The 25,255-nt window shown below is 32.1% G+C and overlaps 1 protein-coding gene across 1 annotated transcript in view; it reads left to right on the forward strand.

The window, feature by feature from the left end:
* The first annotated feature begins 3,858 nt into the window (after positions 1–3,858).
* Positions 3,859–25,255, forward strand: part of LOC114330054 (plasma membrane calcium-transporting ATPase 2) — a 631,040-nt gene continuing 609,643 nt past the window's right edge. Inside the window, exon 1 of the mRNA XM_028279354.2 lies at positions 3,859–4,060. The gene's annotated coding sequence lies outside the window, so the exon portion shown is untranslated. The remainder of the gene's footprint in view (positions 4,061–25,255) is intronic.

The following is a 25,255-nucleotide window of genomic DNA, read 5'->3' on the forward strand; positions in this document are numbered from 1 at the left end:
AAAGGAAAGTATCCACTTCTGTTTCACAATCCCCTACAGATTCTACCACCTTTCCTTTTAGATTTGGCCCACTACAGCCTCTACCACCTAATCCAAATAAACGTAATAGTTCAATAAATAGTAATAAAAAAAGATAGTATTTTCATTAGTCCATGTTTTTTATGAATTTATAAAAAAATGTCCAATCAGTTGAGGATACAAAAACACTAGAAATAAGTGTATGAACCTTTGTAAATTTTAAAGGTTTTTCCATGTTCTCGAAGATTTTTGTACTAATGTAACCACAAGGTACACTGTTTTCCATTGATTTGAAAAAAAAAAACGGAAAAATGCCGTTTTTCGACATTAAATTGTTTATAAATAAAAATAGCCGCCAGATCCTACGCAGGAAATAGTTACAATTTGTTCTCATAGGTATTACCTGTCGAAAAAACCCTTCAGTACCCTGGCTGCTCGAGTGCCATGAAAAAACCTTATTACCCTGGACTATATATGCAATGTAAATATATGCAATTTGAGAATATATTTTGTTGATGTAATTTGCATTCTAATATTCATTTTTTAAAAGCTGTTTTAGTTTTTCGATATTAAGGTTTTTAATTATGATTGGAAATTTAGATGTAGAAAATGTTTGATCTTCATTATTTATAAAAACTGCTGGAGTAAAGTGATCAATTACGTCAGTATGAAAAACGATTATAATAGACTATTTCCTAATAAAAAGAAAAGACCTAAAGATGATAAAAGACGTAAAGGTAAAAAGAGAGGCTGAAATAAGCAGTGACCATTACTTGCTTATAATGGAACTAAGGGTGTACACACATAACACAACAGAAAAAAGAAAGAAGATAACTAAAGAAAAAATAAAAAGCTACAAATTAAGAGAAATAGATAGTAAAGAGGAATACCAGAAGAAGTTAACCAAACAGTTCGAGACTATAAAGGCAATTAACACAGGAATAGAAAATAAATGGAAGCAATTTAAGGAAATCATATTGAAAACAGCAAAAGAAGTATGCGGAACAACTAAAATCACAAACATATATTCGAAGAAAAGTAAATGGTGGACAGCGGAAATACAACGTAAAGTGAAAGAAAAGAAAAAAGTATGGAAAATGTATCTAAAAACCAAATCGGAGGACGATTTCGAAAAATATAAAATGGCCAGAAACGACATTAAACAAGAAATTAAAACGGCAAAAAAGAAGTCTTGGGAAGATTTTGGACACAAAATGAATGAAAACTATTTTAATAACCAAAAATTGTTCTATGGTACATTGAAACAGCTAAGACAAAAGAAAACACATAGATTAAGAAACATAAGAGATAAAGAAGAAAATATATTAACTACAGAAAGAGAAATAATGCAAAGATGGAAGCAGTACTTTGAAGAACTAACAGAATGAAAACAATATCAACATGACAGAGAGGAAGACATGATCGAAAATACAGAGGAAATGCAGCAAATAACAAAAGAGGAAATTGCAGAAGCCATTGACAAATTAAAATTGGGAAAATCTCCAGGCCAAGATGAAATCACAGCTGAAATGTTAAAGTACATGAGTGAAAATTCAAAAGAAAAATTCCGAGAACTACTAAATGAAATAATCACAGCAAAGGAAATACCATCTGATTGGAAAACAGATATAATAGTACCACTGTTTAAGAAAGGAGACGTAAGAAATTGCGAAAATTATAGGGGTATTACATTGACAAGCGTTCCTGCCAAAATATTTAATAGAATAATTGAAAAAAGGCTAAGGGAAAAACTAGAAATAAAACTAGAAGAATCCCAGCATGCCTTCAGAAAAGGAAGGAGTACCCAAGATCTGATATTCATATTGAGACAAATAGGAGAAAAACTATTGATGAAAGGCAAAGAGATACACATATGCTTTATTGATCTGAAAAAAGCTTTTGATAGAATAAGAAGGGAAGATATATGGAAATGTTTAAAGAAAAATGGAATAGAAAAGGATATGATAGAAATAATTAAAGCCTTATATAAAAATAATAAAATAAAAATAAGGACTCACAATCAAGAATCTGATGAATTCCAGGCAAAGATAGGACTAAAACAAGGCTGTGTACTAAGTCCATTACTTTTCTCAATGGTACTAGATGACGCAATAAAGCAATGCAAGGAGAAATCTAAAGACATGATATTGCAGATATTTGCAGATGATATGGTATTGTTAGCTGACACGGAAGAGAAACTGCAACAAATAATAAACACTTATATAAAAGAACTAAGAAAAATGAACATGGAAATAAACACAGATAAAAGTAAAACAATGGTTATGGCAACTACAAAAAAAGTGATAAAAATTAAGGTAGAAGGACAAGTTTTGGAACAAGTAAACAGCTACAACTACTTAGGTACAATTATTGAAGAAGATGGTAAAATAGACAAAGAAATAAACAATAAAATAGGAAAAGCAGGGACAATTTATAATACATTAAGAAATACGTTCTTTGGAAAGAAAGAGGTACCCAAAGAAGTCAAAACACAAGTGCACCAAAAAGTGGTTCGACCATCAATCGTCTATGGGAGTGAGTCGTGGACGCTAACAAAGAACAACAAAAGAAAAATCAAAGCTACAGAGATGAGATTCTTGAGAAAAATAGAAGGGGTCACACGAAGAGACAAAATAAGAAACGACACAATAACTCAAGCTCTAAAGATAAAACCCATAGAGACAATTATAGGGGAACGACAGTTAGGATGGTTGGGCCACATCCACAGACTAAACGACACAAGAATAACGAAAAAAGTATATGAAGTCAGAGTACAAGGGAAAAATAAAGTAGGTCGCCCAAGAATGAGATGGGAAGAACAAGTTAGACAAGAAGCAGAGAAGAGAGGACTGCAATGGAGTATGGTAAAACAATTGGCTCAAAATAGAACAGCATGGAAAAGAAGTATCAAAGAAGCACCACAAGATTAAAACATATGGACAGAAAAATGGGTCAAATAAGTAATTTATATTTATTAAAATTGTATTGTTAAAATAAAAGTTTTGTATAATTATTAAAATGTATTGAAATGTAGATATTGAACTAGTTGTAAACAGCCCAACACCGAAAGGTACGAATGGGCTTAACTGATTAAATTAAATAAAATGAAAAACGATAGGATTAATATTAATTTACTGTTTTAAATTAGCTTGAGTTTTTATAAATATATGATGATTTATATTTAATGTTTATTAAAAACTTTTAATATACAATGTGTGTTTTTATTGGGCGGGGGGCCCGCATCCCAACTGGAACTAGGGCCCGCGGATCTATCAGTACGCTACTGCACAGAAATGTATGAAAAAAAAAGAGGTGATTGACCAAGAAAACGATGGTTACACGAAGTCGAAAGGATCTTAAAAAAATTGTAATCAAAATTTTTGAACGAAAACTAAGGACCGTAAAGAAAAGCTAAGGTCCCATGTTCATTTTCAAAAAAACAAAAAAATAGGACAAAAAGTTTTTGAAGATTTCTCCATTCATTATTTTTTAATGCTTCTGAGAGCCACTAGATGGTGGCATGTAGAGTGTTTTCTCCGAATCGTGTAGGCGGAATTCAATTATTGAATAGCGCGACTATGAAAATTTTCGCGAAATTTGAGGAAAATGGGAATATAGGGATAAAAATAATTCTGAGGCTTAAATATTTGCAACTTTTTAAGAGCACTTTGAATGCGAGCGCGTATATGTGTATTACATCCAAATAATCAAATTTTTGGACCGGAAAATTGCTACTAAATGGTGGGTCGATTTTTGAGCTTTTCACACGGAAACTTGTAAGGTGGAGCCTCTGACGGTGGAAAATCTAAATATTTCTATTGCAGAACAAGTCAGAGAGGGTCGGAGTGTTGCGAGTTGCGACGTGTGAGATAGCGAGTTGAGTTTGTGTGCGTGTAGTGCTTGGGTGCGTTCGTTATAGGGCGCCTAGCTACATTTATTTCGTTCATACGACCAATGTTAACCTGACCTCCACGACTATTCGACGGGATTGCGACGGGCTTTGGGGCGACCGCTATCGCAAACATATTGGACCAGCCACAAAGTAAGTACTATAGACTGAACATAAATCTACATACTTACTTATTTTTTTGCTTCAAGTTACAATTTGAATTTTTGCTGACTTTCTTGTTTCTGATGCTTTGATCTTGTCACATCGCGACGTCTTCTGAACTGGGTCAGGCCATTGAGTGGCCTAAAACCATACCCCAAGTTCCTTATTATTTGCTGGCGTCGTTTTTCTGGAAATGGCTTTAGACAAATTGAACATCGTCACGTTTTATTTCGAACTAATCGGAAAATCCGAACGCCACTTGCGCTGTTTTTCTTCCAAATTTAGTTTAGATGACGTCATTTACAAGCACAGAGGTAGATTAGCGATTGAAATTTAATGATTTTTAAAGATATTTAACACCTTATCTACTATGAACACATGTTTTTTGTTTTTGAATTGCAAGTTTTCTATTATATTTCATTTAACCCTCTGATTAAAGAAAGTTCGGAATTAACTATTTTCTTACACACTTTTCAGTACTACGTACCGATCTATAATTCATGATGAATTGTAACTTCTGTATTTGACAGTGATACATCACATCAAAGGAGTAATACTCTTCAATTTTTTATTGATTGTCTGTGTTACGCTAGGCCTAACATTATTTTCGAAGAAAATGGCTTCGCGCTTAAATACCCAATAATATGAAAAGTTGGAGCTAAAATACGATAAATTGTATGTAGTTTGCATTGGTGGAGACTAAACTAAATAATTATTGCTAATTTTAAAGTAAAAATGATGAAAACTCTATTTTTAACAATATATATATATATTTGAGTTTACACACGTGTTCACGAAATGTATAGGTAGTATATTTTGCGTGTACGAAAACATTATAGTAAATTTTTGGTAAATTTCGTATTAGGAACCGAAATCTGGCAAAATGAATTTTTCTCTGGTAGGTATTGCATTGACAGGCGGTAGCTAACATCCGATACACAAATCGTTTCACAGTAGTTTCAGTGCACAGTTTCCGAAGAGAATCATCGATTTCATTCGAGTATGTAAATCACAGTGGTATCAATAGGCTAAGAGAAATAAGTGTGGAAATATGTAGTCATTATGTCGCTGGCTTTTTTCGTTGTCTGGCAACAGCGTTCACACGATCGATCGTGGTTTGCCGTTAAAATGTCTCAGGTGTAGCCCATGGCCCAGTTGAATTTGAATTCACATTTGCACGAAGCTGGTGGAAGTGTAGAGGTCTTGCTCGGTCACAGTGACGTCATCAGTTACACGAGGTTCTTTATAAATAACATGAGTGTACGGTAGCTACGTTGGAATTTGTCTAGGCTGTTCATGACATCACTGCAGTTATGTTATACTTTTCTAACACAACTGCTTACTACATTCATATAATTTGGGTACATGATTAAAAAATGGGTAAATTTCGTTTGATTTTTTTCTGTCCAAGCCCCCCGGAAATTAAATTTTATTTAAAATGCTTGTAATAGAAATTTAGTTTTCTTTAATAAAAAAAAAGTAAGTGTAGGATTAAATAAAAATCAATAATTTCTTAACCTACTCACTACGTCCAGAAATAAATTCCGTTTCTGTTATAAGTGTTATCTTTCTATCAAAATTGATTTAAAAAAAATATCAAAATAAATTAAATCTAATAAAAGCTATACTTAATTGAGATTTAACTTCGAATAGTTTAAAAAAAACAACGTTTTTGAAAAATAGCCGCTAAAAGCATAACTATTGTTAGAAAACTTATAGACCAGAGCTGATCTGTTTTGAAATGGATGTTAATGATGTCCTTCTGATTTTTGCAGAAAAAGTTATGTGATAACTTCAATAATAGCTTTGTTCTAGCATCAGTTTCAAACGGTTTGAAACCATCAGCGAATAGGCGACCAGAGCGAGTAGAGGGGATAGCACTGGTGACTGACTGTATTATGTTGTCTCACTGACCAACTGTTTGCTGACGGTTTCTGACTAGTTTGACTGTTTGCTAGAACAAACCTAATAATAACTGATTTTCCCTACCTGTCAAATAGGTCGGAAATGTTAATAAAATAATGAAAATGTTTCTTTTTATTTGCTTGCTTATAACTTTAAAACTTTTGAACAAGTCGTAATAAAATAGAATAATTAAATTTTCTATAAGAGGCGACTGATCAAAAATGTTTTAATAAATTTAATTTAATTTATTATTTTGTTATAAATGAATTTATACAAATCCATTTATACAAAAATAAAAGTACTGTTTTCATAGTAAAACTACATGTTAAGAAAAACTTATCAAAATGTAGGTACTTTTTAACGCTCTAAATACAAATAATATTCTCATTCGAAAGCCGTATCATTATTTAAGCAATATTTGTTTAAACAAATTAATTTTTTAAATAACTTTAATGATACATTAATAAAAATAAACAGTGCAACAATATAATTATTGTATCTAACAATAAAACACTAAACACTTTTGTTTTCAATATTTCCACAAAATTTATTATAAATTAATGTCACATTAATCAATAATCAATTTTTGGAAATATTGAAAAAAAAAATTTAGTTTTTTGTTATTAGATAAAATGAATTTCTATCAAGTAATGGTCGAAACCATCAATTAATATAATTTTGTGTTATTACATTTAATTTTTAGAATTTAATTAAAACTAATTAGTGTATATAGAAAATATCTTTTTTTTTAATTTTTGGATTATTATTCATCTATACGTGCTTTGTTGTGCTGTGCACTAGAAAGGATCTTCTATTCCAAATTTTCTTCTTGTAATTCTAAACTAATTTCTTCAAATTTAATAGCAGTACCAGTATTTTCTTCTTCGAGATTAATAATATCGCTTTGTGATTTTTTGAAAGTTTGGTTATGGTATGTAAAATAATCAGTACGGTTCAACCCACGCTTAATGCAACCAAGATCGATCGTGGTTTGCTGGTAAAATGTCTCAGGTGTAGCCCATGGCCCAGTTGAATTTGAATTCACATTTGCACGAAGCTGGTGGAAGTGTAGAGGTCTTGCTCGGTCACAGTGACGTCATCAGTTACACGAGGTTCTTTATAAATAACATGAGTGTACGGTAGCTACGTTGGAATTTGTCTAGGCTGTTCATGACATCACTGCAGTTATGTTATACTTTTCTAACACAACTGCTTACTACATTCATATAATTTGGGTACATGATTAAAAAATGGGTAAATTTCGTTTGATTTTTTTCTGTCCAAGCCCCCCGGAAACTAAATTTTATTTAAAATAGAAATTTAGTTTTCTTTAATAAAAAGAAATTAAGTGTAGGATTAAATAAAAATCAATAATTTCTTAACCTACTCACTACGTCCAGAAATAAATTCCGTTTCTGTTATAAGTGTTATCTTTCTATCAAAATTGATTTAAAAAAAATATCAAAATAAATTAAATCTAATAAAAGCTATACTTAATTGAGATTTAACTTCGAATAGTTTAAAAAAACAACGTTTTTGAAAAATAGCCGCTAAAAGCATAACTATTGTTAGAAAACTTATAGACCAGAGCTGATCTGTTTTGAAAAGGATGTTAATGATGTCCTTCTGATTTTTGCAGAAAAAGTTATGTGATAACTTCAATAATAGGTTTGTTCTAGCATCAGTTTCAAACGGTTTGAAACCATCAGCGAATAGTCGACCAGAGCGAGTAGAGGGGATAGCACTGGTGACTGACTGTATTATGTTGTCTCACTGACCAACTGTTTGCTGACGGTTTCTGACTAGTTTGACTGTTTGCTAGAACAAACCTAATAATAACTGATTTTCCCTACCTGTCAAATAGGTCGGAAATGTTAATAAAATAATGAAAATGTTTCTTTTTATTTGCTTGCTTATAACTTTAAAACTTTTGAACAAGTCGTAATAAAATAGAATAAATAAATTTTCTATAAGAAGCGACTGATCAAAAATGTTTTAATTAATTTAATTTAATTTATTATTTTGTTATAAATGAATTTACACAAATCCATTTATATAAAAATAAAAGTACTGTTTTCATAATAAAACTACATGTTAAGAAAAAATTATCGAAATATAGGTACTTTTTAACGCTCTAAATACAAATAATATTCTCATTCGAGAGCCGTATCATTATTTAAGCAATATTTCTTTAAACAAATTAATTTTTTAAATAACTTTAGTGATACATTAATAAAAACAAACTTTGCAACAGTATAATTATTACATCTAACAATAAAACACTAAACACTTTTGTTTTCAATATTTTCACAAAATTTATTATAAATTAATGTCACATTAACCAATAATCAATTTTTTGGAAATATTGAAAAAAAAAAATTTTAGTGTTTTGGTATTAGATAAAATGAATTTCTATTAAGTAATGGTCGAAACCATCAATTAATATAATTTTATATTATTACATTTAATTTTTAGAATTTAATTAAAACTAATTAGTGTATATAGAAAATATCTTTTTTTTTAATTTTTGGATTTTTATTCATCTAGGCGTGCTTTGTTGTGCTGTGCACTAGAAAGGATCTTCTATTCCAAATTTTCTTCTTGTGATTCTAAACTAATTTCTTCAAATTTAATCGCAGTGCCAGTATTTTCTTCTTCGAGATTAATAATATCGCTTTGTGATTTTTTGAAAGTTTGGTCATGGTATGTAAAATAATCAGTACGGTTCAAACCACGCTTAATGCAACCAAGATCGATCGTGGTTTGCTGGTAAAATGTCTCAGGTGTAGCCCATGGCCCAGTTGAATTTGAATTCATATTTGCACGAAACTGATGGAAGTGAAGAGGTCTTGCTCGGTCACAGTGACGTCATAAGTTACACGAGGTTCTTCATAAATAACATGAGTGTACGGTAGCTACGATGACATTTGTTTATGCTATCCATGACATCACTGCAGTCTGCAGTTATGTTATAATTTTCTATTAACATAACTGGTAGTACAGAGAAATAAGGTTTTTGTCGGGACACTTGACCAGCCAGGTTGCAGACAGGTTTTTTGGGTACTATATACCTAATAGGTACATTATACATAAATACAAAAGAATGCCCGTCACAGTTCGGACGAGAATTTTAGTACTTAACAAATAATGGTCAAAAATGGCAGTTTTTTGTTTAAATCGCTACAGGTAAAATAGGGTAATTAAATATCTTATTTAGAGTATTAGTCTTGTAGTAGATGAGCAGAGGTTTAAAATGGCAGTTTTTGAATTTTGGTACGATTATTTGGTACTTCGGAAATATCAAAATAATACTAAAATTTCAAAAATCAAAAAGTTTCTATAAATTTCGCGAAAATAAACTTAATACTTTGATATTACATGAAAAGTAGAGCCAAACAGTCCATATAATACACACAAAAATTTAAGACGATTCGTCAATTATTAGTTTAAATTTGATTCAATTTGTTTATCCCACACAGCTTTTTTTCAATGTTATTGCTCAGAAAATAACAATGAGACAGCAATTCTGTGGAAACCACATGAAAGAAGAATACTTATATTTTTAACGTATTTAAAAAAAATAAAAAGTCATTTTTACCCTTCCGAAAACATGCTACTAAAGTATAGTCATTTATTGGCTTCTAAATAATTTGAGTAACTTTGTTAATATTGACTGTAGATTAAGGGCCGGTTGTTCGAACGCTAATCAAAAATGGAATCCACTGATCATTATCAAATATTTAATTACAATTATATTTGATTTAAGGTCCTTCTGACAGATGTCATATTTTGAGGTTATGTTGACTGATTTATTTTATTATTTTGATTTTAATCTAAAATAAACCATATTAAACTATTTCTGATGTTAATTTCTTGTTTTTACTTACAAATCAATATTAATAAGCAATTTTTAATAATTTAAGAGCTGCGGCTATATTTTAATTACTGCTTTACCTACAATCAATTAATGATTAGTGTTTTACATATATTTTTGATGTATCGATTTGATTCCCATCAAGAAAACTGATTACAATGAACTGATTGATTATAATCAACTTCTTGATTAGCGTTCGAACAACCGGCCCTTAATCTACTTTGTGATTTGAGAAGCTGGTATTTTTTCGGTATGGTTTTCTTTGTAGGTACCGTAGTTGCGTACTCTATTAATATTCTCTAGTAAAAGTTGAAGCTCTTCCGATGTTCTTGCCAATAGCACAGTATCGTCTGCATGTATTATGTTCTCTATTACTTCCCCATTAACAATTATTATTCCTTCATTTGAGCTTGATGAAACTCATTAAAAATTAGTCAAAAATCATTACTTGGGGGTTTTTGGGGTCGCTAACGACGAATATTACATCGGAAGTAATTTCCGGAGTACCTGGTGCATAGGGTACCTACTGTTTACCTCGTCTTGTGGAGTTTTCGGCAAAAAATTTAATAAAAAATTAGTCAAAAATAACTACTCGGGTGTTTTTGGGGTCGCTAACGACGAATATGGCATCGGAAGCGATCTCCGGAATACCCGGTGCCCATATTGTACCTACATCTTATAGAGTTTTCGGCAAATTCATTAAAAAATTAGGCAAAAATTCATTACTCGGGGTTTTTTGTGTCGCTGACGACGAATATGACATCGGAAGTGATTTTCGCAGATCACTTCCTATGTCATATTCGTCGTCAGCGACCCAAAAACCCCCCGAGTAATGATTTTTGGCTAATTTTTTAATGAATTTGCCGAAAACTCCATAAGAAGTAGGTACCCTGGGCAGGGCCGCCGAGAGGGCGGTACAGCCGGTATATTTTACCGGGGCCCGGCAATGTAAGGGGCCCGACGCCGACCAGACCAAGGACGTAATTTTTTCCGTTTTTTTTGCTCTTCACTTTATGTCCATAATGCGTCGTCCGTCGTCCGCAATACTCGGCTATATTAATATTATGACCTTTAATCGATTTGGTTTAAAATTAAAACAGCAATAAATCACAGGAGTCAAGTACTACAGTGCAGTCAGATAAAACTATGGTATGGATATGGAGATTAAAAATATATCAGGGCTTCTAGAAGATTTACAAAAAATCAGAAGAATCTATGATCTTCTTCTTTTTCCTACTTTATAAATAGACTCAATGGCTGTTTTACTTCGGTTTTTAGCCTCAATTGACATTATCTGACCATCTTTTCCTCGATCGTCCGAATGATCTTCTTCTATTTGGCGATTTGTCTCTTCGCACCATTCTATTTTTTGTTATTCTTTCTATGTGTTGATTCCATTCTATTTTTCTTCTTTTGGTCCACATGTTTATTTCTTCTATACCACATCTCGCTCGTATTTCCTCACTTCTTACTCTATCTCTTAGAGTTTGGTTTGTTATTTTTCGTAAGGCTTTCATTTCTGCTGTTTCCAGCAGTCTTTGTATTTTCGCCGTCTCTTGTTTCCGCTGTATACGTCATTATCAGTCTTATTGTTGATTTATACAGGGTGAGTCATGAGGAACTGTACATACTCCTACCTGGTATAGAGGCTCCTATGGGGAATAACAGATGACCATTAAAAAGTGTCTGCTCCCATTGTTTAATAATATACAGGGCGAGTTTCGCATTTTGACAGAAATTTGTATTCGTCATAATTTTTGAACGGTCAGATCGATGTGTCTCTTATTTTGGCCAATCGTTACACTATTACCACCTAATCAACTAATTTATTCAAACTAGAAAAAAATCAGATCCGGCTTTAAAAAAATTAGTTCGTTTTGGTCTTAGAAAAAATTTCACCCTGTATACGCTTTTTGAAAACTCTAATATGAATTTTACAAATTAGACAAATAGGCAATTAAAATGGCATATTTATTTTTTTCCGCACACCATTACTTAATTTTTTATAAAAAAATCAAATTTCACTATGAATTAAAAGTTTGGTAAAGTGAACCATAGATTAAAAAAAAAATAACTTTTATTACAAAAATTAATTTTTTTTGCACAAATAAGTAACTTATGTTACCATCCAAACAACTGATTTATTCAAACTAGAGAAAAATCAGGTCCGGATTTAAAAAATTAGTTCGTTTTGGTCTTAGAAAAAATTTCACCATGTATACGCTTTTTGAAAACTCTAATATGAATTTTACAAATAAGACAAATAGGCAATTAAAATGGCATATTTATTTTTTTCCCCACACGATTACTTAATTTTTTATTAAAAAATCAAATTTGTCAAAATCGGAATTTTAACCTAAAAATGTAAAAAAAATGAACTCACGGTTTAACTCGCTACAATTCTGTTCCATTTTAATATTTTTTTTTTCTGAAATATTTACAGCACATACCTCTTACCATTGTGAAGACTATGAAAATTGCTGTAGACTTTCAGTCTTCTTCTTGTAAAAGTTGCAAACTTGTAAATCGCAAAAATTAGGTGGAAAAATTTAAAATTTATCAATTTGATCACGTCTATGTTAAACTATAGAGTCCAAAAGAAGTGTTATGGGAAGTTTTAGATCTAGACGTGTCATAGAAAAAAAAAATGGTAAAACTTTTAATTTTAAGAAAAACGTTGTTTTTGTAAATTAATTTTTGTAAAAAAAGTTAATTTTTTTAAATCTATGCAAAAACTTTGCCAAACTTTTTATGCATAGTCAAATTTGATTTTTTTAATAAAAAAATAAGTAATCGTGTGGGGAAAAAATAAATACGCCGTTTTAATTGCCTATTTGTCTTATTTGTAAAATTCATATTAGAGTTTTCAAAAAACGTATACAAGGTGAAATTTTTTCTAAGACCCAAACAAACTAATTTTTTAAATCCGGGCCTGATTTTTTTCTAGTTTGAATAAATCAGTTGATTGGGTGATAAAATAAATTAAATATTTGTTAAAAAAAATTCATTTTTGTAATAAAAGTTATTTTTTTTAAATCTATGGTTCATTTTACCAAACTTTTAATTCATAATCAAATTTGATTTTTTTATAAAAAATTAAGCAATCGTGTGCGGAAAAAAATAAATATGTTATTTTAATTGCCTGTTTGTTTAATTTGTAAAATTCATATTAGAGTCTTCAAAAAGCTTATACAGGGTGAAATTTTTTCTAAGACCCAAACGAACTAATTTTTTTAAAGCCGGACCTGATTTTTTTCTAGTTTGAATAAATCAGTTGATTAGATGGCAATAGTGTAACGATTGACCAAAATAAGAGACGCATCGATCTGACCGTTCAAAAATTATGACGAATAAAATTTTCTGTCAAAATGCGAAACTCGCCCTGTATATTATTAAACAATGGGAGCAGACACTTTTTAATGGTCATTTGTTATTCCCCATAGGGGTCTCTATACGAGGTAGGAGTATGTACAGTTCCTCATGACTCACCCTGTATATCCTGGTTTTCGTTTCCATTGTGAGGTATTTGTTTCTCCAGATTGTGTTGTTGAGACATCCTGCTGCTCTGTTCGCCATGCTCACTTGTTTTTTACTTCTTTTTCCACTTTTCCGTAGCTTGACAGTTTTATTCCCAAGTATTCCGTTTCCATCACTTGTTCTATTATTTTGTTATTTACGACCAATTTACATCGTCTCGGTTCCTCTGATACCACTATCGATTTAGTTTTCTCTGTGAATCTATGATTCAAGAATCTATGTTGAAGAATCTAAATTAGTTACCAGCAATTATGGAATAAATCCAGTATTTACATCAAATAAAGAAAAACGGCGCAAAAAGCCTGTGAGATTTTTGATGATTTGCCTGGGCCTAGTAGTGATGCCACTGATAATTTTGAACCCGACGCAATATTTCGCTGGGAAATATTTAATAATGTCATATATAATAAGCAATTTAACCAGAACATTTAATGCGGAAAATAAAATTCATTCGCTATTTCAAATTTTATGGATATTCCGAGATATGGATGAAGACAATATTAAAAAAAAATGATATATGTATTGCGCGAGTTTTATAAAGAAGACATCGGTGAAGAATTAATTAGTTCAATTTTCCATTTGAGAGCAATATACACCGATAATATTGGTGAATCTCAACTATCTCTAGTAGATTTGCTTAACTAATAAAATTAAACATCTCAAATTCGAATCGTTATTGCGTTAAGAATATTTTGCACATTACCGGTGACAGTCGCAGAAGCAGAAAGATCCTTTAGTTTTCTTTTTCGCATAAAAAATTAAACAGGATTGGTTAGCTGCCTATCAACTTTGTGAATAAAGAATGATTTTGATCAGAAAACTCGAAAAACACCTGTATTATAAATATTTTCACTATTATAAATATAATCAAAATTTAATAAAATTTATATTTGAAATGTTTGTTATTATTTATTATTAATAATTTTATTTCTATAAAAATTAAACAATTTTTTTCGTTCTTCACTTTTTGCCGGGGGCCCGCCCTCCACTTTTTACCGGGGCCCGCTCACCCCTCTCGGCGGCCCTGACCCTGGGCACCAGGTATTCCAGAGATCGCTTCCGATGTCATATTCGTCGTTAGCGACCCCAAAAATCCCCGAGTAATTATTTTTGACTAATTTTTTAATAAATTTTTTGCCGAAAACTTCACAAGAGAGCTAAACAGTAGGTACCCTGGGCACCAAGTACTCCGAAAATCACTTACGATGTCATATTCGTCGTTAGCGGCCCCAAAAACCCCCCGAGTAATGATTTTTGACTAATTCTTTATTGAATTTTAATGACAAGGTTAACAGTAGGTACTCTTGGCAACAGGTACTCCGGAGATCACTTTTGACGTCATATTCGTTTTCAGCGACCCCAAAAACCCCCGAGTAACAAAATTGAACTCATTTCCACCGATAATTGACGAGTTTTGAATTTTTTTTATTGTCTGTTTGAGATTCACTTTAAGAATGCATTTTTTGTATGCAGTTTTTCAATATTATCTCATGGCTAGGGGCCACAAGTTTCCTGGCGCATTCACGAATCGAATGCAAAAATAATTATTAAGATCCGTCTTGTCCTTTTTTTCGGAGGTAAGGCCGATTTTAGCGCTTTATTGCTTCGTCTAATATTACATTCCAACTTTCTGTAAACACGGTTATGAATGATTTCTATAGGAACACCTTAAACAAATGACTCATTAACAAGATTGATCGATGATAGGAACATTATTTTTCATTAGCTATTTTTGGTATTGGAATAATACTGGTATGTACGAGTATATGGTGTTAAGGGGGGGGGGGGGGGGGGTATGGTTTGAAATATTTAATTTTTTTTATTATTTCAAATAAAAGTGCATACTTTCAAGAATACTCTATGAAAATTTCAAAATAATCGGATTAAAATTACCAGAGATACAGGGTGTTGAATATCCCTACCTTCGACTCGCTTTGCCGCGACTTCGCGCCAGCACGCTTGAGCGTAGTGAGAAACGTTAAACAACTGTTCGCCTTCTCTTTTGTAGATTACTCCTCGATTCAAAAAACATATTCCAATGTGCATCACTTTACGATTTGGCAGACAAATAAGAAGATGAAGATGCAGTTGTCAAAACTTTAAACGCATTTTTCTCAAAACTGCTTTTTCAAATGCGGTGGACATTGTAACTGAAAAACTACTCGACCGATCTATCTCATATTTTGCACAGGTTTTCTTTAGATATTTCATGAGGTAACAACGTCGAGATATTTTTTTTTGCTTATTTTTTGTTCAACAATAATAAATCTGTTGATTTTCACAAAAATTTTACCAAAAATTTCATTTTTTTGATTTCTGAGTGTTACCAAAAATTCAAAAATCATTAAAAATAAAAAAACTCAACGTTGTGATTTCGCGAAACTCATAAGCTAATTAAATATTTTTGAATTTTTTGTTTCGTATGATCGAGTGTCGAGTTGTGATGTCCACCGCAAAATCCATTTTTTTGTGAGCTGCTTGTCAAAATTTGTCACCAATGGCTTATTTTTCAATATTTTGGATTGAATTTTTTTCTAAATATTCTTTCAATTGTACTTAATATGCTTATTTAATTTAAAAATAAAATAATTGTACCACAGCTTCGAAAAAAATTCACAAAATTTTTTTTTTTGCTTAATGTTTATTTTGCAATCTGTTACATCATACAATAACAATAAGCATACATGTTGATTGGTACAATGTCGTGAGAGAGAGTTTGTCCAATGATCCACTCTCTGTATGCACTTTTACATTCTTACATTTATGTTAAAAACAATAAAAATTTGTAACTTTACATTATTACATTGATATTAAAAAATAAAATAAAACTATCACAATTTAAAATTAATTTCTAATATACAATTATGTACAATTATTGCTGTTGGAATGGTAGATCCAAGGGTGTTCTTATTTTCAGCCTTCGGGTTTCTTCACTGTTGTCAAGCAGATTAATTGCCAGTGTGTTTGGATGTTGCTCTAAGCGTGTTTGTGCTAAGCTGTTTAGTCACTGCAGTAACCGTTGGCATCTCTAGATCATTATAAATGTCTCGGTTTGTTACGAACCAAGGAGCATCTACTATACTGCGCAGGGCTTTTGACTGGAATCTCTCGATGATAGCAATGTTCGATTTAGAGGCTGTTCCCCATAACTGGATTCCATAGGTCCATACTGGTTTGAGAATGGTATTGTAAGCTAGTAATTTGTTCCGCAATGATAATTGTGATTTTCTGCCAAGGAGCCAGTACAGCTTTTTCCATTTAGTGTCCAGCTGCTTTCTTTTTTTCCATATGTGGGTACGCCAGGTTAGATGTTTGTCCAGGTGTATCCCCAAATATTTTACGCTGTCTGTTTTAGGTATTCGTTCATTGTTGAATGTAATGCTTGGCGTTTCACCATGGCATTTTGTGAATGTTATGTGTGCAGATTTACTTTCATTTATTGTAATTCGCCATTTCCTTGCCCACGTTGTTATATTGTTGAGACTGGTTTGTAGTGTTGTCGCTGCTACTTCAGGATTTCTGTTTACTGCTAATATAGCTGTGTCATCAGCAAACGTAGAGGTGACTGTGTCATCAGTACATGGCAGATCAGCTGTGAAGAGTAGGTATAAGACTGGGCCTAAGACACTCCCTTGTGGGACTCCTGATTTGATGATGCGTAGTTTAGTTACTTCATTTTCGTATCTGACTCTAAAGTATCGTTCTTCTAAGTAGGATTTTAGAATCAGATATATTGTTGTTGGTAGCTGCTTTTTTAATTTGTAAAGGAGTCCCTCATGCCACACCTTGTCAAAGGCTTTGCTCACATCCAAAAAAGCTGATTCACAGTAACTTTTATCTTCGAATGCTTTGATGATTGTGTTAACAACACGATGCACTTGTTCTACTGTCGAGTGTTTCTGACGAAACCCAAATTGATAGTCTGGGATTAAGCTTTTTGCTGCGACAGTTTCCATCAGTTTCTTCATCAGTAACTTTTCCATTATTTTTGACAAGGCTGGTAGTAAACTGATTGGTCGATAGGAGCTACGTTCATTTGGCTGTTTTCCCTGTTTATGAATTAATATGATTTCTGCTACCTTCCATTGTGCAGGGAAGTACTTCAGTCTTAGAACTGCGTTGAAGAGTTGTGTCAACATAACGACTGCTTTTCTAGTAAGTTCTTTTAATATTTGGCCGGCACAAAAATGTGCTTGATTTGTTGATTTCAAACCATACCCCCCTTAAACAGATGTAATATATTATTGTAGTAGAGTTGTCATTCATAAGCTTTAATAGTTCTGTAGGAATTTCGTCATGTCCTGTTGCTTTTCCATTTTTAGAATTTTTATTCCGTTTTATATTTCTTCTTTTAATATTTATATCATGACCGATTTCGCTGTTTATTTGTGGAAGATTTTTTCTATGTAGCTTTTCTTTTAAATCCCTTCTATCTTTTTTACTTTTTTTGTATAATATATTGAAGCTATCATATTTTTTTCCATTTTCTCACATTAGTTTTTACTCCACAACTCTTTGGCACATTTTATTCTTTTTATGTTTCTGTCTAATTCTTTATACTAAGCGGGATTGTTTTTTACTTCTCGCATTTGGTTCATGAATGCCAATATCCAGTGGCGTAGCTGGCCCCACAGGGGCCCCATATCAAAGTTTGTCGCGGGGGCCCTTTTCCACCACTGATATTGCATAGTGCTAAAAAAATGTTCAACAAAAGAAGCAAAAACGCTTGTATATAATAGAATAGGTAGAAAAGGTACTAGAAATTCGCAATTTATGGAGTCGATTTATATCAGGAAGGTAAATAAGTGTACCAGTTTTCGTTTCTCTAAATAGAAGCGTTCTGGAGGTATTTGAAAAAACTAATTACAAGATGCCTTCTTCAAAGAGCTCTAGCTCCTTTAGGAACCATTTTCGAACTAGGTGATTTGGGTTAAATCTTAATATTTTGAGCCCAGGAATCTACAGTTTAATTATTTCCAAATATTAATGAAACACCCTATATATTGCAAAATTTAAATAAATTACAAATTGCATAATATAGGGGAGAAAAGTATGCTAAATTTGCAGTTACTCGAGCGTTATGACGACCTATTGGGTTGTGAACATTAGGTCCTAAAATCAAAGAAAGTTAAGTAAAATTTTCCATTTAAGTGGGGACTTTCCATTTTTTAATTTAATCTTCCATTTCCAACAATCGTTTTTTCCGATTATAACGCCATCTATCCATAATTCGAAAACGTCTCGAATAAAAGTTTCTTATTTTTACGTAAGGAATTCAAATCGACAATAAAAAATGGGGGCTTCTATATAAGATTTTAAAGTAACCCCTCACTCCAACTCCGTGGGGAGTCGTATTTGGTGTTATTCGATAGATTTTTCAAAAATATTAAATACGTGTATTTTGCAGTTTTTCGATCTGATGTTCATTTCGCGAAATATCGCGGGGTTCCTATTTAAAATTTTAAATTTACCTCCCACCCCTCTCCGTGGCGGGTCGTGTTTAGTATCATTCGATGGATTTGTAAAAAATATTAAACACGTATTTTTTAGTTTTTCGATCTGAGGTTTATTTCTCGAAATATTCGCTTTTTTTTGTTAAACTTTGTGACTCATCCATTTGCTTACGCCCAGCTCAAACTGTCAGATTTTTTAAATATATACTGTTCTGCATGTCCTTAACTTACCTTACCTTAATTTCGACTTTTTCTAAGTATAGATTTTTTTCGGGTCCTCCTTAACGAACTCTTCTATGTTAAGATCCAATATATGGTAGGGGTACATTTACAGGGTACAAGGTTTCTCCCCATATGATTCTCCCCATATGTTTCACCCAAATAGAGATAATAATAATAAACCTAATAAACTCTAATAAACCAAAGTCGAAAAATAGATTTGAATTGTTGATATTCATTGTTTTAAAACAGATTCAGTTTTTTCAAGCCAAATGTGAATGGACATTGAAAATGACAAAATGAGCGTAAACAAAGAAGCTTTGTTCTTTAACGGCGAGCGTCCGGCAAATATATATACCTAAATACATATACTGGTTATATACATGTACTAATTATAGATAAAGAACAGATTACACGAAAATATACGCAAACAATACACAGTGTTTCAATGTTCCAAATATTGGTAAAGCGATTACAAATATTGCAATTTGGCATTATACATTATATGTTGTCTCACACACAGCCAACGGTGAATAGACAATAAAAAGTAGCTTGAAAACAAAAAAAGCTCTGTTGTTATAGAACGCGAGAGGCATAAAATAGATAGGTACCTGTTCATAAATATAGTTTATAATATATAGATAAAGAATCCATTACACGAAAATGTCGATATCCAAACAATATACACTGTTTCAAAGAGTTTTAATAGTGAAATAATTGTCGAATATTTTGTTCAATTTTTTGAATGGAATTCTGTTTCGACATGCCGCGCTGGAGCCCCTGAATGTCGGGGGCCCCGTACAATTGATACGACTGATACGGCGGTAGCTACGCCTCTGCCAATATCCCTTGTGTCATCCACACTTTGCGTTTCTTGTGTTCTGTGTTTTGGTGATATATTTCTTACCTATTGCTTTTATGCTTATATTTATACAATGTTCTTTTTATCTACATCAGTTGTATTGTTTATTTTCTTCTTCTTCTTTTTCTTTTGGCATCATAACCCTGGATGGTTTTGCCTGTATTGTTTATTTAATCTTATATAATTGAGATTTTCGTTAATTTTTGTTTCTACATCTTTTTTGATGTTCTCATTTCTCAGTTTAGTTAAGCATAACGATTTTGCAGAATGTTTTATGATATTTTCAGTTTAACTTCAATTGTAGAAACTAAAGGATTGTGATTCGAGCCAAGATCTGCCGCAGAGTATGTTTTCGTACATTTGACAGCGTTACAGTAGGTATCTCTTTTATATTATGATGTAATCTATTTTGTTTCTCACCATTTTTCAGGTGAATGTTGTGGAGAGGACCATAATGTATAATAGCATACGAAGATGTAGCTAAAAAAGGGTATAGGTTATAACTAAATCTTCGCTTTGGTAAAATTGAACTAATCGATCACCCCTCTCGTTTTTGTCACCAAGATCATAGCGTTGGCCATAGTATCCAATATGTTCTCCAATGCTACCTTGCCCTACCTTCGCAGTCAAGTCCTCGATTATTACAATAATATGTTGAATCTTTGTTGCTCTCATTGCCTCTTCTAAGGTATGATAACACTCATAGATTTCGTGTTCGTCTTTATCTACTGTTGGGGCGCAAACTTGTGTAATGTTTAGGATAATATTGCGTTTACTTGCAATAATATTACCCGATCTGAAAGGGAAGTGAAGTTAAGAATGGAATATTTCAATTTCTTGGAAACTATAATTCCGACTCCGTGTGATGTATGGTTTCCAGCATAGTAAAACATTCCGCATTTGCGAGTTTATTTTCCAGACCCTGGACATGATGTGCCACTGATTCGCAATATATCTATCTGACTTACTAATAGTGGTGTTTTCTCTCCATTGTTTTCCTATTTTAATATTGGTAACCAGATCAGTGTGATTAATGTATCTAATATAGTAACCATAATAATAAATTTTGTCTTATTTCGAGTAACAATAGTAAATTGTATTAAGATGGCCCAAGAAAATAGCCCCAGAATAATGTTTTACAGATTGTATTAATCTTTATAATTAAATTTTTTTAGAACGATTTTCGTATTGAAAGTTAAAAACAAAAAACATGCTATTTTAATTAAAATCATTGCGACGTATTCATAGGCCACATTGGGTGACGCGGGTGCCGTGGAACCCATACTAACTTTCGAGTGGCTTTAAAATTGCCAGTGGCCATCTCCTCGACTGAGGTCGGCAATCATAATAGCTATTCGGACTGTGGAGACGGCTGCTCTGAAAAGTTAATTTGATGTACATCCGAACCATTCTCTCAGGTTGCGCAGCCACGGTATTTTTCGTCTCCCTATGCTTCTTTTTCCTTGAATCTTTTCCTGCATAATCAATTGGAGCAAGTTGTATCTATCTACATGTGTAATATGTCCGAGATATTCTAATTTTCTTGTTTTGATGGTATTTAAGATGGGCGGAGGTAAATTCCTCACCAACCAGTAAAAACATATAATCCGACAGGTATTTTCCTCACCAAATTTAAAGGTTCCTATTAATCCGGTAGGTATTTTCCTCACCAACTCACTCAGGTGATAAAATAAAAATATAGGTTTAATTTAAGAATGTCTATTATGAAAGCATCCGAAATCCGAATACAAGACATTAATTTCCTTACATTATAATAATAGTTTATAATATAGATAATATGCAAGACGTATAAATTATTATTTAATATTTACTATAATAAGACAGACACTTTACAAAATCCATTCTAGTCATTTGATTAGACTGATATATTATTAATAAATTTACTACATTTTTCAATTTCAGTTTAACTTGTTTATCTTTGATAGGTTTTGAAATATGCAAACTTTAAATTTTAACATACGTAACTACCTGAAATTCTTTAATTTTTTCAAATAAAATATATATGGATGGATGCGTATTACAAAACGATAAATTAAAATGCGAATGAAAAGATTCGCAAGCATTCGTAATACGAATAACAGAAGAATTTGCCTCTGTCCACAAATATGGGGAGAATATGGCATTTTCGTCTATATAAGTTTCAACTAAATAATCAACATATTTATCTTAAATTTCATTTCCTGGTTTGCATGACATTAAATCAAACACAAAACAATCTGATACGTCTTCTGGTTTTATATGTAAGGCCAAAAGTATGTTTGAGCCACTTGCCTCTTTCAGAATCATTTTTATATTCTGATATTAAATCAAGAGATTAAGATATTTCTATACCAAGCTTAGTGTAGGTGAAATTTACAACCATGTATTTTAGTGTTCGGACACATTTCAATGATTGCATTCTTTTTCAAAATCTTCAAAAATTTTACTAACATTAAACTCAATTTTGAGAGCTTTAAAAATTTCTGATTTTAACAAATAAAAAATATTGTTGTAAATTTCTGTTTTTTTGTTTGGCAGTTAACAGTATAATAAAGAAATATGATGCCCATTAATTATTAGCCCATGAATAATGAATAATTGCAATGTGCCATCCATATAATAAAATTCAATGTGGCTAAAAGTCTTATATTTATTTGTTTCACAACTAAATACAATTATCCTACTTTTGACACAGTTTATAAAGAGAAAATTTTCCCTCTTGGTTGTTTTTTGAGCACACCCCGTCACAAATTCTTGAACCTCATCAATATTGGAAGGAAGTCAACCAGGCATCATTTTTCGTCGATAATTATATATTTTTTCTTATGTAATTGACAACAATCGTAGTAATTGGGCGCGTTCACCAGATGCAAACGTTGGCAATCAGTTTGCGCTTATGCTTCTGAACGACTTGCTAACGTCAAACATGTTTGGAAAGCGGTCGCCATTTTTGCAAACATAAAATATTTAAGTTGAACTTTGCAAACGTGTTGAATATTGAAAAAATATGGCGGGAATTCAAATTGTATATATTGTAGAATATATTGATAAAGGTTTTATATATAAAATAAAGGCTACTGAAGACATTCTGCTACGCTATTATCTATTAAATAAATTTTCTTTTTTCCTTTAATAAAAAAAAATAAATTCAAAAACGTATTTATTGAGAAAATTTATTTTAGGTTACGTTCAAACCAAGCAAGCAAAATGTCAAATTTTAACCTAAACAACCAAGCGTTCAGCTCGCTGTCAACAAGTTTAGAATCAAAGCGCAAACATTTGTGAACGTGTTTGCATCTGGTGAACGCAGTCATTGTTTCAGACAAATTAGCTGCAAGTGCTTGGCGTATAATTTTTGCTGGTTTTTCAATTCTCTTCTGCTTTACGTTTACAATAGTTAGAAACAATTTTTCGATCTAACTTCTGACAATCTGGTTCATGATTATGTTGTCGGCTACTTCTAGATATTGTAAAAGTTGCACCAATAGTAAAAAATTTCGCAATACAAGTTGTTTTATCCTCCAGAATACTTCTTCACTTTTTAAAACTTTCACTTTATAAAAAATAAAATTTTCAAATACCAATACCGCGTAAGGTTTACCGCGATCACTTTCTATTAAACATTCCATTTTTGTCAAAATTCCAATTGTGATTGTGACTAAAAATAAAATACTATAATTAATTAATTAATTATTATAATTATAGGTACCTACCAGGGCCTATTTTACCACTAGGCCAGTGAGGCACCTGCCTCGGGCCCGCATTTTAATGGGGCCCGGAAAGATCATCAAAAAATTTTTATTGCAATAAAACAAGATAAATTTTCAAATTTGTCAACTGTGGTCTTAGAACCACATGAGCCACACTTTGAAAATCTTTCTACGTATCATCCACAGTAGAATCAGAGATAAATGGGAAGAAGACCAGCATTAAACACAATTTGGCTTCAGAAATGAACTGGGAACCCGGGTCGCACTCTTTGCATTAAATGTATTATTTCAGAAATGCCGAGATCAAAGGAAAGACGTATTTGCTGTATTTATTGACTATGAGAAGGCCTTTGATCGAGTACAACATCACAAATTAATTAAATATTAAAGAATTAAGGAGTTGATAGTCAAGATGTACGAATCATAGGAAAATTATACTGGCGTCAAACAGCGACAGCTTGCATCAAAAGAAAATCAACAGAAATATGCAAAATACAAAAAGGTGTCAGATAGGGTTGTATACTGTCCCCACTGTTATTCAATTTATATTCAGATAGAATATTTAAGGAAGCGCTCCATATTTTGGAATGAGGTGTGAAAGTTAATGGAATTCTAATAAATACAATCAGATATGCAGACGATACAGTTATTTTAAGTGATGATATGAATAGATTACAACACCTTTTAAATGCCATTGACACAGTGGGAAGAGAGTTTGGCCTAAACATAAACTGTTCAAAAACAAAATACATGGTATTTAGCCGTTTGGCCCATCAAGATTCACAGTTATATGTTGATGGTCATATAATTCAAAGAGTACCCAGTTTTAAATATCTTGGTTGCCATATTACTGAACAACTAGATATAGATAAAGAGATAAAATGTAGAATCGAGATAGCCCGCACGACATTTTTAAAAATGAGGTCATTCTTCTGTAATGATAACTTGCAACTTAAACTTCGAAAGCGCATGATTAAATGTTACATTTGGTCAGTCCTCTTGTATGTTGTCGAAGCTAGGACATTAAAAATATCGACCATTAATCGTTTGGAGGCCTTTGAAATGTGGCTGCACAGACGTACACTGAAAATACCATGGACGGCTACTCTGACAAGTGTGGCAGTCCTTAAGAGAGCAAATGCTGCCCGCGGGCTGCTTGATAACATCAAATATAGAAAGATGGCCTATTTTGGACACGTAGTAAGGGGAGACCAGTATAATATTCTTCAACTTATTATGATGGGTAAAATCGAAGGACGCAGAGGAATTGGTACAAAGCAGGCCTCTTGGTTGAAGAATATCCGGGAGTGGACAGGAATAAAGAAAGCAGAACAACTATTTAGAATAGCTCGAGACAGAGACAGTTTCGCCATGTTAATCGTCAACGTCAAGAGGACTTGATAGGGCACGTTAAAAAGAAGAACGTCTTAGAACAATCAAAAAAATTTGATATCAATATTAACTAATTAACTTAATTAATATTATTATTAAATTATATGTAGGGGCCCGAAAATTATGTAGTGCTTCGGGCCTGATTTGAAGTAAAATAGGTTCTGGTACCTACTGTAATTTAATAGTAGATAAATAATTCAATTGAATGCCTTTTAGTAAAAGCTACCTGAAATA

This window comes from Diabrotica virgifera, chromosome 10 (assembly GCF_917563875.1).
Source record: "Diabrotica virgifera virgifera chromosome 10, PGI_DIABVI_V3a".
NCBI classification, from domain to species: domain Eukaryota; kingdom Metazoa; phylum Arthropoda; class Insecta; order Coleoptera; family Chrysomelidae; genus Diabrotica; species Diabrotica virgifera.